This window comes from Arvicanthis niloticus, chromosome 1, assembly GCF_011762505.2.
Source record: "Arvicanthis niloticus isolate mArvNil1 chromosome 1, mArvNil1.pat.X, whole genome shotgun sequence".
NCBI classification, from domain to species: Eukaryota; Metazoa; Chordata; class Mammalia; order Rodentia; family Muridae; genus Arvicanthis; species Arvicanthis niloticus.
In genome coordinates, this window is record NC_047658.1 from 125368340 (window position 1) to 125380745 (window position 12406).

Consider the following 12406-nt stretch of genomic DNA (forward strand, 5'->3'; position numbering starts at 1 on the left):
ACCCTCAGGGGCCTCTTCATGACCTGGCCTCTGCATATGACTTTTTATTGCTTTCAATATCCAACTGGGAAACGTCACCCACCATGTTCACTTTTAGATACGGTTGTTAAATTTAAAACCATCTCCAAAACCAAGCATTTCTCAATGTAATGACATCTTAAAATGTTCCTGAGAAGAAATCATAATTAGTATGTTCAGATTAGAAATCATATTCCAGTATGCTCTTTAAAAAAAGTATACAAGTGAATATATCAAATATACACAATGAAAAAAGGTGGGAAGCACCCACTCAAAATTATTCAGTGAGCACCTTTTTTTCCTATAGAGAAATTTTATTTGAATTAAATAATTAAAATTAAATTTATATTGCATTTTAGATTTTCATTCTAGCATTTTTTTTTAAATTTCAAACTATGCTAGGCAGTTATGGCATATACCTTTAATCCCAGCACTTGGGAGGCAGAGGCTTGTGGAACTCCAAGTTCCAGGCCAGCCTAGTCTACAGAATGAGTTCCAGGCCAGCTTGGTCTACAGAGTGAGTTCCAGGATAGCCAAGGCTACACAGAGAAACTCTGTCTCAAACAAAACAAAACAAAACAAAACAAAACAAAACAAAAAATTACCAAGAGGCAGAAGGATCTGTGTGAGTTTAAGGGCAGGCTAGACTACATAGCAGGTTCCAGGACAGCCAGGGCTACACTGACAGACCCTGTCTCAAAAAACAAAACAACAACAAAAATTACAGACTGAGATAGAGAAGACATCAGTCAAGCCAGTCAACATTCCAGCATGGATTAAGAAGGAATTCACTGATTCAAGCCATTGATACTAACTAGAGGAGTCTGGTGGGTTGCCCATGCTCCAGTGGTTCCACAGCCATGAGGTCTGAGTAGCAGGAATTTTGGATCCCGTGGGTTACATTTGTTTTAAAAGAGGAAAGGGAGAGGCCAATTAAAGTTGATTTCGGGGGTGGAGGGTTCTGGAGATGAGGACTGGGGAATGCATATGATCAAAATACATAGTACATATGTGTGAAATTCTCAAAGAAGGAAGTTTCAAATTTCTAAACAGGAATCAATACTCCAACATAAGCTCCAGTACAAAGATTCACACAGCACCATGATAGTTTCTCAAAAACAAATTCACAATGGTACCAATTCATATTTTTCAGATTCACTCCATTTGGAGGGTTGCAGGGCATCCAACCGAGGGTCTTGCACATGACAGGCAAGGCCACTGAGCCTTCCCTGGCCCTAGGTTCACACTTCTTCACTGCTTTTCATAAGTATCTGTGAATGTTACAGACTCTCTTATTTGTTCACATTAATGGGCGGTGGGCATTATTTCCTGCCTTTTTCATTTCCTGGATATCAAGAATCTTTACTGTTTACACCACAACTTGTGTCTTAGAGCTGAATTTGGGTACTTCCAAATTACACTGTTACGAGCATTTGCTATAAATATCTTAGTATACTTCTAGCTTTGCTTCCTTTTAAAGGATTTCTTTGGAATTCCCAGGAAAAGCACTCCTATACCAGTATTTATACATCTCTGTACACCTTGAATGCCCTCCAAATGAACCATAAGTTACATAGCACCACTTCATCTACAACTCTCTGAAATTATTTTAACTCCGAGAAACACATGCATAGACTCTATGACATTTGTCACCGTTTCAGCTGTGATATGATAGGTCCCTCACCAAGGTTCCCTTCTGTGTTCTTCACCATCAGATATTGCTTCAGTACTTTCTCTTGAGTTTGCTCACAAATGAGGAACAGGAGAATCTGATCACAATGACCTCTGGAGCAAGCCAAAGACAGCCAGATTCTTGGAAATCATCATTTAAGTAACAATTCAGATTCCAGAAAGGCCTGAAGGTCTCTACGCTGCAGTATCTACTTTCAAAATAATTTAAGGGGCATGCAGAAAAAAAAAGGAAATTCAAATGTAATTCTCTCGCAGGTCTAGCTATGTAATGCAGGCTAGTCTCAACTCCCAACATTCAGGGGTGAGAAGAGGACATGGGAGGGGAGATATCTTCCTCTGTCACCCTCTACCTCACTGCCTGAGACAAGGTCTCCCAGTGAAACAGAAGGTCACCGTTTGGCTAGGCTAGCTGGCCAGTGAGTTCCCAAGTCCATTAGTCTCTGTTCTCCAATGCTGTGAATACAGGTGTATGCAGCCTTTACCTGGGTGCTGGGGTTGTGAACTTGGGTCCACTCTTAGCCACTGAACCATCTCTCCAACCCAGAGAAAACCCTTTCTTTTCCAGCAGGGTACCAGACACTCCAGTGTAATTCAAAGTTACTATGAAATTCTTCAGTGTATTTAATTATAATTCTACACCGAGCACCTTACTCACAACAGACTCCAGGTTCTGAGGAGGAAAATACCAAAATAAATAATTCATAGGACCAGCTCTCGAGGAACTCACAGTGTTTATTTGCTAAGCCTTCTAGAGAAAATTGCAGACTTCGTAAGAGTAATTAAACATTATTTTTGGAACAATGTGCCATTGTAAAACTGAAAAGAACTTTGGAGAACAGAGTCCCAGGAATAGTTACTGGGTCTTCTGGGTGTGGGTACATACTGCTGTCCTGTAATTTAAGAAAAATGTTGCCATAAAGAGACAAGGTCCTGGCAGTAGTGGCAGTAGTGGCACAGGCCTTTAATCCCATCACTTGGGAGGCAGGCAGATTTCTGAGTTCAAAGCCAGCCTAGTCTACAGAGTGAGTTCCAGGACAGCCAGGACTACACAGAGAAACCCTGTCTCGAAAAGCCAAAAAAAAAAAAAAAAACCAAGGTCCTAAGCTTCTGCCTTTATTTCTTAGTACTTCAGATAATAAGGCAAACACCTAAAGCCAGGAACACAAAACAGCATTTCATCAACTTACATGTCCAGAATCCTAAAGAAAAATGTCTGTCTAGTTTAAAGATCCAAGCACCGATTTAATTGATGAGAAAAGAGAGCATGAAGGTCTAAATGCCTTTTTTTCTGTTTATTTGTTTTGTAAAGACGGGCTCCTTATGTTGCTGTGGCTGGATTTTGGAGACCAGGCTGGCTTTGAACTCAGAGATCTCTCAGCCTCTGACTTCAAATGTTGGAATTAAAGGCATGCACAACCACACCCAGTTCTAAATGGCTTTCTAAAGGTTAGGATGGTGGGACGGTTGAGGCTACTACACCCAGTCTGGACAGTGTCCTTCCACACTCCGATCCATGGTCACCACTCATCTGTACTTCGGGAGGAATGAAATCTGACAATTTCTTGTGGTCATTATTATTCAAATATGGCTTGTATTCCTACATTCCCTTTTCAAGTCAGATAATTTAACTATCAACAACAAATAATTCTGTACCAGTCACCTAGGCTTTTCAAAGATACATTAATAGAATTCATTTTTGACATAAAATATTAATGGCCATGATCAATCTATCAATCTATATTGTAATGTAAACATCTTATGTATCTATTTTTAACATACACATTTGTGTGTGTGCATGAGTGTGCATGTGTGCGTGCACGTGAGTGTGTATGTGCGTGTGCATGTGAGTATAAGGATTCACAGAGGCTAGAGGCATCTGATCCCCTGGAACTAGAGTTTCAGACCATCTATCATAAGCTACTTTGCATGGGTGCTGGGAACTGAACTATGTCCTCTGCAAAAGCAGTAACTAACCACTGAGCAATCTTTCTAGACCACTACTAACTTCTTGTTTGTTTCAAAATCATGTCTACCAAAGAAGAGCTCCCTTCACAATGGGAGTGATTTAGCACTAAGGACACACTTCCTTTAAATGTTAGAGATACCTATGACACTAAATAAAACATTTGATGTAAAGACAATTGTGTAAGTGTGTTTTAATTTGTTATTATTATTTTACGTATATGAGTGTTTTGCCTGCATAATGTCTGTATACCACATGCATGTCTGGTGCCTGAGGAGGAGGCGAGCCTCCAGGTAGATGCTGGGAATTAAAACCAGGTCATTTGCAAAAACAAGTGCTTGTAACTACTGAGCAAGTTCTCCAGCCCCATCCTTTTGCTTTTTTTTTTTTTTTCCTTAATGCATTTTTTTTTTTTGGCTACAGTTTATATGATCATTACATTCTTTATAATTTACTTCAAAAATATTTTATCAAAAAGATAATATTTATATCAATAGTAAATACTTCTCAAGCATACCTGAGGTCCTGTGTTTGATCCCTGCATAAAAGTACAAAAGAGTACAAAAGTATACACACACACACATACACACACTCAGAAAGACTCTCTCTCTCACACACACACACACACACACACACACACACACACACACATACACAGGCTATGCAACATACTTAGGTGTAGGTTTTCACTTACAGCCTGTGATATATGAGGACTAAGCCTCATGCAGTTTTAGGAAAGGCCACATGGTAATTACACCAAGGCTTCCTAAGTCCTAATGGCTCTATTACCCAGAGAAAGGAATAAGACTTCACTCCCACTGGCGAATTCCACTCTACAACTTAATAAATTGAGGTCTTGTGCTCCAACTGTTGAAGGTTAGACATACATACCGACAGTTCTACATTCTTCTTACAATGACCAAACAAGCAAACCTGGCTAGTGAGACAATGCCCTAGGCACATTCCTATGTCCAATGGCTGATTCCAGAAAATTCTTGACTACCTGACTCCAGCTGAATCCTACAGCTGACCTTTCACAGATGGCTTAGTCAGAGCCCACACTGATAACAGCACTGACCTGAGACTTGCTTGTCAATATTTACCTTTACCTGTTCTCACACTGCTGTCCAGAGAGCAAGAGCCCTCACAGATGGGCTTCCAAAAGCAAGCAAAATGGCTTAGGCTGATTCTCAACAACAGCATGTGACCACCACATGATAAAAGTGGTAGCTAAAAGAATAAGCTATCACATCGCCAGATGTTTGTCATTGTAGCATTGCCATATGCTTATATGGGAAGTCTTTATTTTACTTTTGGGCAGAGCTAGGGTTCAAACTCGAGGTCTTCCACATGCTAGCAAGTATCCTACTGAGCGATACTCCCACCCTATAAATACACTCTAATTGGCAAATAATTGCACAATGAGATACACAAGAGATTATATATGTGTAATATATTATGTATATTAGATATATTACTATATACAATGCTATATAATATATATTATATATTCCAGGAGAACCCACTGTACCAATCACTCTTCACAGTCTGAGCACTATGTGTGTACACGTTCACATGCGTGTACTTGCACATGCATGTAGAAACCAGGTCAATCTCAGGTATCTTTCAGTCAGTCACTCCCCTGCTTACTTTTTTGAGGCAGAGTATCTCACTGAACCTCAAGTATGTATGCAGATTCTGCCCAGGAAGCTCCTTGGATCCAGTAATTCCTCCCCAAACCCAGCCCCACCGCTGTGACTATAAGCCTGAGACATCAAGGTGGGGTGCTTCTGTCAGGGTCGGTACAGTACTTGCTCAACAAGCATGAAGACCTGAGTTCCACCCCCCAGAAACCATGTCAAGAAAAAGAACAAGAAGAGGAGAAGGAAGAGGAAGAAGAAAAGAGAGCTAGACATAGTGACACACATTTGTAATCTCAGCACTGAAAAGAAAGAGACAAGCAGATCTCTGGGGCTCCTTGGACAGCTGACCTAGCCAAATCTAACCTAGCCTTATCACCGAGCACTAGATCAATAACAAACTATATCTCAACAGTTTAAGTGTAGCCAGGTAGTGGTGGTATATGCCTTAATCTCAGCACTCTGGAATCAGATACAGCAGAATCATTTGAGTTCTGAGTTCAAAGCCAGCCTGGTCTACAGAATGAGTTCTAGGTCAGCTAGACATATATATATATATATATATATATATATATATATATATATATATATATATATATATATACATACATATATCACAAAAAACCAATACAACAACAACAAAACCCTGTCTCAAAAAAAATAAAACAAACAACAACAAAAATTTTAAATGTAATGTTTCTAAGAAATGGCACTCAAGACTGTCCTTTGGCAACCTTGGCAAAATTGCTAAGACCCATGTCAGGTGAAACTAACATTAAGTCACCCAAGCACAGGGTGAAAGGTGGGAAGCAGAGCTCAATGCAGGGCAAACACTCAGCTCCACATGGTCACCACAGCAGCTCACAAAGTTCTGTCAGAGACCACTACTGGAATTTAAGCACAGGAGTTGACAGACAAAGAAGTTCTTGGGGAAAACTACAAATATATCCAGATTGAGTGTGGGCTTCTTAAGGGAGAGTGGTACTTCCTTGTCTTTACAGTGACCATAGACAAGATTTTGGTGGCATATGAAGTAACATGGTTGACTGTTTACAAAATGGCATCAGAAAAGCCCTAGATCACCAGGTTAGCTGGAAGCTAAAACGTTCACAGTGTAAACAAAAGTCTGTGACTGGTCCAGAAAGTGTCCAAGGAGTGAGGCCACACCCTAGGTCCAGAAAGGACTGAGGCCACTCTCCAGTCCACCCACATTTCTTACCCCTCACCGGTGTTCTCACTGGCTCATCAAGACAGACTTAGGTGGGATCCTGCAGTCTCTCACTGGCCCCACCTTTGGTGAGCAGGGTTTCTGTTCACCTCTTCACAGGACAAATTAACTCAATAGCAGTGAACACCATTCTGAACAGTTTTCCCTAGAGCTCAGTCATGGACCTTGGCACCAGAAAATACTCCAACAGGCTGGACTACAGTTCAGTGGAAGGGTGCTTGTCTTTCATGGGCCCAATCCCTAGCACAGCAAAACTAACATTTCTAAAAAGAAGAAGCTTTAAAAAAAAAATACACTAATTCAAGAAATAAATACATACTTCAAAAAAAAAAAAAACTCAGCTAATGGTCTTGCTTCTTTCTTTTGAGCAAACTGAGATAAAGTCTTGAGTCCCAGATATAAAGCATCTTCGTCCATCCTCCCCACTCCCACCACCCCTGCCCCACTGTCCTTGTCTCTGGAATTTGGTCCCACCCTCTATTTCCCCATACTTTATTAGCCACTTATCTACCAGATTACCAGATGTTTCCAGGAACAAATAAACAAATGCAATGTCTCCCAGCTCAATTCTAACCAGACGGAAAAACAAAAGAAAAAAAAAAAAGAAAAGAAAGAAAAGAAAAAAAAGAACCCAAGAGCAAACAAAACCCCAGAAACCACAGACGCCAGGTTTTCTGCCTAGCCTGCATGTGTACCTGGTTCCTTATGAACAGCAGTCATAACTGGCTTCTCTCCCAGCACAGGGAATGGTCCTTAGCTGCTGAAAAAGACCTTTCCTCTCTTTGGAGGCTTTAATACCCAGGTCTGCAGACTCTTCCAAGGTCTACAGACAGGGAAATTACCTTCTCTCCCCAACCTGGTACCACCCTCATCCTGCCCTTCCACCTACCTTTACCCCAACCCTGGTGCTTCCAGCACCATAAATGTTTTCCCTACCCCCACCCCCACTCAGATGTTCACACCACACACTTCTGAGTCATCTTGTCCCCCATCCCACCCGTCAACAGTATTAGTTAATCACCACTATATTTCTAATTTCAACCACAAACCAAGTCTCATTCTCTCTGCTTTTATACTTCATCCGTCTCACTATCCTTGGGTGACTGCACTGTTTGCTAACACCCACTCTCCCCTCCTGGGTGGCTGCACATGACTGCACAGGCTGAGCCATATGTCTGGATGAGGAACTGAAGCCTTTGGTGCTGCTCTCTCTGGGAGTAAAAAGCTGTTTTCTCATACTGGTGCCCCACAAGGGCACCACGAGTCCCAACAGTACCCACTCCTCAAACAGCACTCCGCACAGCTGCAGAATGACCATTTAAAAACCTATGGGTGGGTATCACCACTACCATCATATCCAAGATCTTACAAATGACCCAAAGTCTTCATCCCAACCATTTTCCTCTTGAGTGCAACACTCTTCTCCTAGAAATCCATCCCCCCCTAACTTATCTGGTTGCTTCCTGTTCACTTTTGGGTACGTTAAATATCAAACACAACTTACAGTGAAAGAGACCTTCCGGGTCTCCCTTGAACCATGCAAGGGGCCCTTGCTCAACAAACAACATCCTATGCTTTTCAACAAACACTGCCACTTAAGATCAGGATAGCCTATGATTGGGTGCTTGTCTGCCTTTCTCCAGCCAACAGACTCAAGGATACAGTGAACAACTGCAGAGCCATTCATTCTGTCATGGTCACAGCTAGAGGCCCAGAGCCGACAATACTTGTTATCTCAGTAAACAGCTGTTCAGTGAACTCCTGATTGAACAAGCAGTGAGGGTACACAAAACCCCAAGGAACGAAGGCTACTACTACTACTACTCCACACACACACACACACACACACACACACACACACACACACACAAAATCGAACCATGGGAGGATTTCTTTGGAATCTCCTAATTGGATGGAAAATTACAGATCAATGACTCAGAAACTCCATGGGGCTGGTTGGAAACAAAGCCCAGAGGAGGTGTACCTACCTAGGTGTAGCAAGGCCCTGGGTTTGATCCCCACCTGGCACAGAGAAAAACAAAAACAAGAGACTCCAGTGTTTGGTGGTAGCAACATTGCATTTGGGAGACTTGCTATTGAGAGTCACCATCCTCCATTTAGCTGTGGACAGAGAGGCTTTAAAAGAGCCAACTTCACTTGAAAGACAACCTGAAAGTCCATCACATGGGGCCCCTTAAATACTCTGTTGCCACCAGCCTACGTTTTTTACATTTTAAACAAACAAACAAACAAACAAACAGTCTCCCAAATTATGTATCTAGTCCTGAGTTCTACAACTTACTTTAACTTCTGAAGGGGACAACTCCAACCAATTCCTGGATAAGAATTCACCTTTCATAGCCTGGGCTATGCTTTTAGCTCCCTGAGCTTATTGATCTAAGGCCTACAATTCCTTCCCATATCAGTTACTGCTTGTATTTTAAGGTGCTCTTTTCCCTTATTTTTTTGGGTTCTCAGACTACAGAAATGCACAGCAGAATGCCGTTGGCTAAAGGTTGATTCTCTTCTACCATATGGGACTGGGGACTGAAGTCAGGCAGTCGGGCTTGGCAGCAGGCATCTCTTCCTGCTGAGCCACCACAATGGCTTTATTCACACTGAGTCTCAGCTGATCTTGTTTGTTGAAGAAGGGTCTCTAGGTAGCCCAGGGGAACCTTGAACCATTAATCTGTCTATTCCAGCGTCTTGAGAACTAGGGTTAAAGGTGTACACTGAGTATTCTTGTTTAGTTTTCTTTGGGGCTGCTACTTCAGACTGTCAACTTTCTCTACTCACTATGCTCCCGCCGCCAGTAGATACTTCTCTAACTTCAAAAAGCTGAAAGAAAAAAAATGAGTATATTAAAAGAAATATCAAAACTAGTTTACTGTTCCTTTTTAAAAGATTTATTTCTTTATTTTAGAGCACATGTGCTTATGTCTGTGTGTGTAAAACTTTGTGCTTGTGCATGCAGCTAATGAAAGAAACTTGAAGAGGGCACAGGACCCTTTGAAGCTGGACTTACGGTCATGTGTTCTGGAAACTGAATTCTGATTCTCTGGAAGAGCAGTAACTGCCCTTTTAACCACTGATGGATCTCTAAATCCCCTAGTATTTTTCCAGCTTTGAGTTTCTAACGCTAGACTCTTACCAAGTTTTACAATAGCACAAACACCTGAAATTTCTGTGGTGGTAAAACTTGGCAGGGTACAGAAACCATTTACAGGGAATAAGAACTCTGTGCTCTTTGTAATAATAATAATAATAATAATAATAATAATAATAATAATAATAAGACATATATTTTGAGGCATTTGAATTTACTGATAGCTTCTCTACTCCTTGATAGGAAGTACTTAATCAATAGTCCACTGATACTTAGAGCATTTCCTATGTAGACCAATTTTCACCCTCAGTGGCCTACTTTGCTCCTCAGGGAAATCCTTGGCAATGTCTGGAGCCATGAGTTTATGTCACTGGAGCAGGGGAGGGGCTTGGAGCACCCAGTGGGTACAGGAATGCTGGTAAAAGTCCTATAAAGTACACAACAATCTCCTATCACAAAAAAACATCTGGCCAGGGGCTAGGGCCACAGCTTGATGTGTACAGTACTAGCCTGCCAGGAAGAAAGCTCTGGGTTTGGTCCCCGATACCAAATATATAAGGGGAGTGGTGGTGCTCACCTACGATTCCAGCTCCTGAAAAGTGGGTACAGACAGATTAGAAGTTCAAAGTCATTCTCAGCTTTCAGAGCGAGTTGCAGGTTGTACAGACTCCATCACAAAATGAAATCTATTTGGTCAAAAATGTCAGCAGTGCTATAAACACGTGTGCTATTTGTCTCCAATAGAAACCGGACAGTATCAGCCCGCACCTCCATCATCAAAGCTAAGAATATAGTCCCCAATAGTCCCCACAAGAGTATACTACACTTGCTTTACAACCACAGTCACCTGGGAACAAACACCCTTTTCAGCAGAGTTGGGTATTTGACATCCTGACCCAGAACTGTAAGCACATCGCTCGCTTATTAAGGTGAATACTAAAAATAGTCTCAGGGATCCTTCTCTGTCCACATACAAGGCTGCATTACTCAGCGTGGCTGAAATATTACACACTCCATAGAAAACAGCATTTCAGTCAGCCGTGCTACATAGGCCTGAAATCCCAGCACTCAGGAAGCCGATCCAGACGTTGAGGCCAACCTGAGCTAAACAATGAGAACCTGTCTCGAACAAACTAATAGAAAACTGCATCTGACATTCAGAAAAGACTTTCCAACAGTACTATTTTTTTTCCTACCACCTAATTTCTAAATTGGCCGTTTCTAAGAAAGCAAGGTTTCCCACCTTTAAAGCCTGAAAAAGAAAGGAAGGTGGAAGGAAGGAAGAAGGAAAGTAGAAATACCTATAGTTTTTCCATCTTTCCAGAACTGAAACCTTCTTCCAATCCTCCTGCAGAGGGGACCCTGTCTACTAACAGATAGTTTACTCTGATCTAAAAAAAAAAAATTACCCCTCCTCTTCCTTTCCAGAAGACAAACCTGCCTTTCAGAACAGCTCTAAATAGGGGCAACAGGCCAGAGGAAGAAACCATATTGCTACACCCCCCACCACCATCACCAAATTCAGGTCACAGCCCCACCCACCCTCCTTCTCCAACGCACCAGAGCTCTCTAAACAATACCTCCTACCAGTTTGCCTCTCCCTCCATTATTTGTAACAAAGCAGTTCCGTTCTGCGGTGAAAAGGAAAGATAAAGAGTACACATCAATCTGACACTTAAGTTTTTGCAGAGCCAAGCTCGTATCCTCCATAGGAGGAGCCTCCACAGTTGCGCGGGGGAGGTGGGGGGGGCGCATTTTTTGTTCTGCAGTGGAAGAACTGAGACTGGGAGCAGCTGCGAGCGTGAGCTGGACTTCGCACTCTTGAGGTGTGAAGGTGCTCATCTTTAACCTTGGTAGACAGAGGCAGGAGGATCTCTGAGAGAAGAAAAGACGAAAGAAAGAAAGAAAGAGAGAGAGAGAGAGAGAGAGAGAGAGAGAGAGAGAGAGAGAGAGAGAGAAGAGAAGAGAAGGGAAGGGAAGGAAGGAAAGAAAGAGAGAGAGAGAGAGAAGGAATGAGGGAGAAAAAAAGAAAATAAAAACTAATAACCTAAGAAAAAGCAAAACCTAAAGAAGTAACGTGTCTGAGAAGAATTACCTGTTTTCATAACAGACCTGAAGCCCAAGGCAAGAGGAAGAGCGGCGACTGCTTGGACCCCAGACTGGCCAGACTGATTGCCTAAGGCAGTCAGTCTCAGCCCCAGCGCCGGCTTCTCGGTCGGTGCTCTAACAGGGAGTCACAAACGTCTCTACGGTCTCTACGATGGGCTATGGGCTTAAGAAGTCCTTGGCGCCCAAGACACCGCTGTAACCGTTCGCCTCTACTTTGCACGCCTGCAACCAACCCCGACTTCTAAGCCCTTACTCATTACACCAGTCCGGGAAAGAGTGGTCAGAAAGTGACTTCTTGATGCCACGTGGATCCGAGACCCACCGAGGGACCGGAAGGGGAGTGGGAAGAGGACTCCTGCTCCATCCTAGCCCGGGGTGCCCGGACTCAGCTCCCTCTCTCCCTACTCCAGCTCCACTCCCTCCTCGGCGCAGCCCGTCCCGCCCGATAGATCCGGCTCGGTGCTGTCCAACTCTGCCGGGCTACCCTACCGCTGACCCGGCCTAGGTTACCTGGAGCCTGTGCCTGCAGGGCGCACGAAACACCGCTGGATCCACTCGCCAAGCAGATACTGGCGCGCTCAACCTTCTCTGCTCCAGACCTCCGGGCAGCGCCACGCCCTAGGACCTACCCTCCAGACCACGCCCCCGGC

The 12406-nt window shown here is 42.9% G+C and overlaps 1 protein-coding gene across 3 annotated transcripts in view; it reads right to left on the reverse strand.

Moving 5' to 3' along the window:
* The window catches only part of Gcnt1 (glucosaminyl (N-acetyl) transferase 1), a 37280-nt gene extending 24877 nt beyond the window's left edge, over positions 1-12403 (reverse strand). For 2 of the 3 annotated variants that reach the window (XR_013105796.1, XM_034494483.2), the window contains exon 1: positions 12267-12403. The gene's annotated coding sequence lies outside the window, so the exon portion shown is untranslated. Of the gene's footprint in view, positions 1-11742; positions 12005-12266 lie in introns of those variants that run through there. The other variant, XM_076918263.1, reaches the window with a different exon arrangement.
* Positions 12404-12406: the final 3 nt, after the last annotated feature.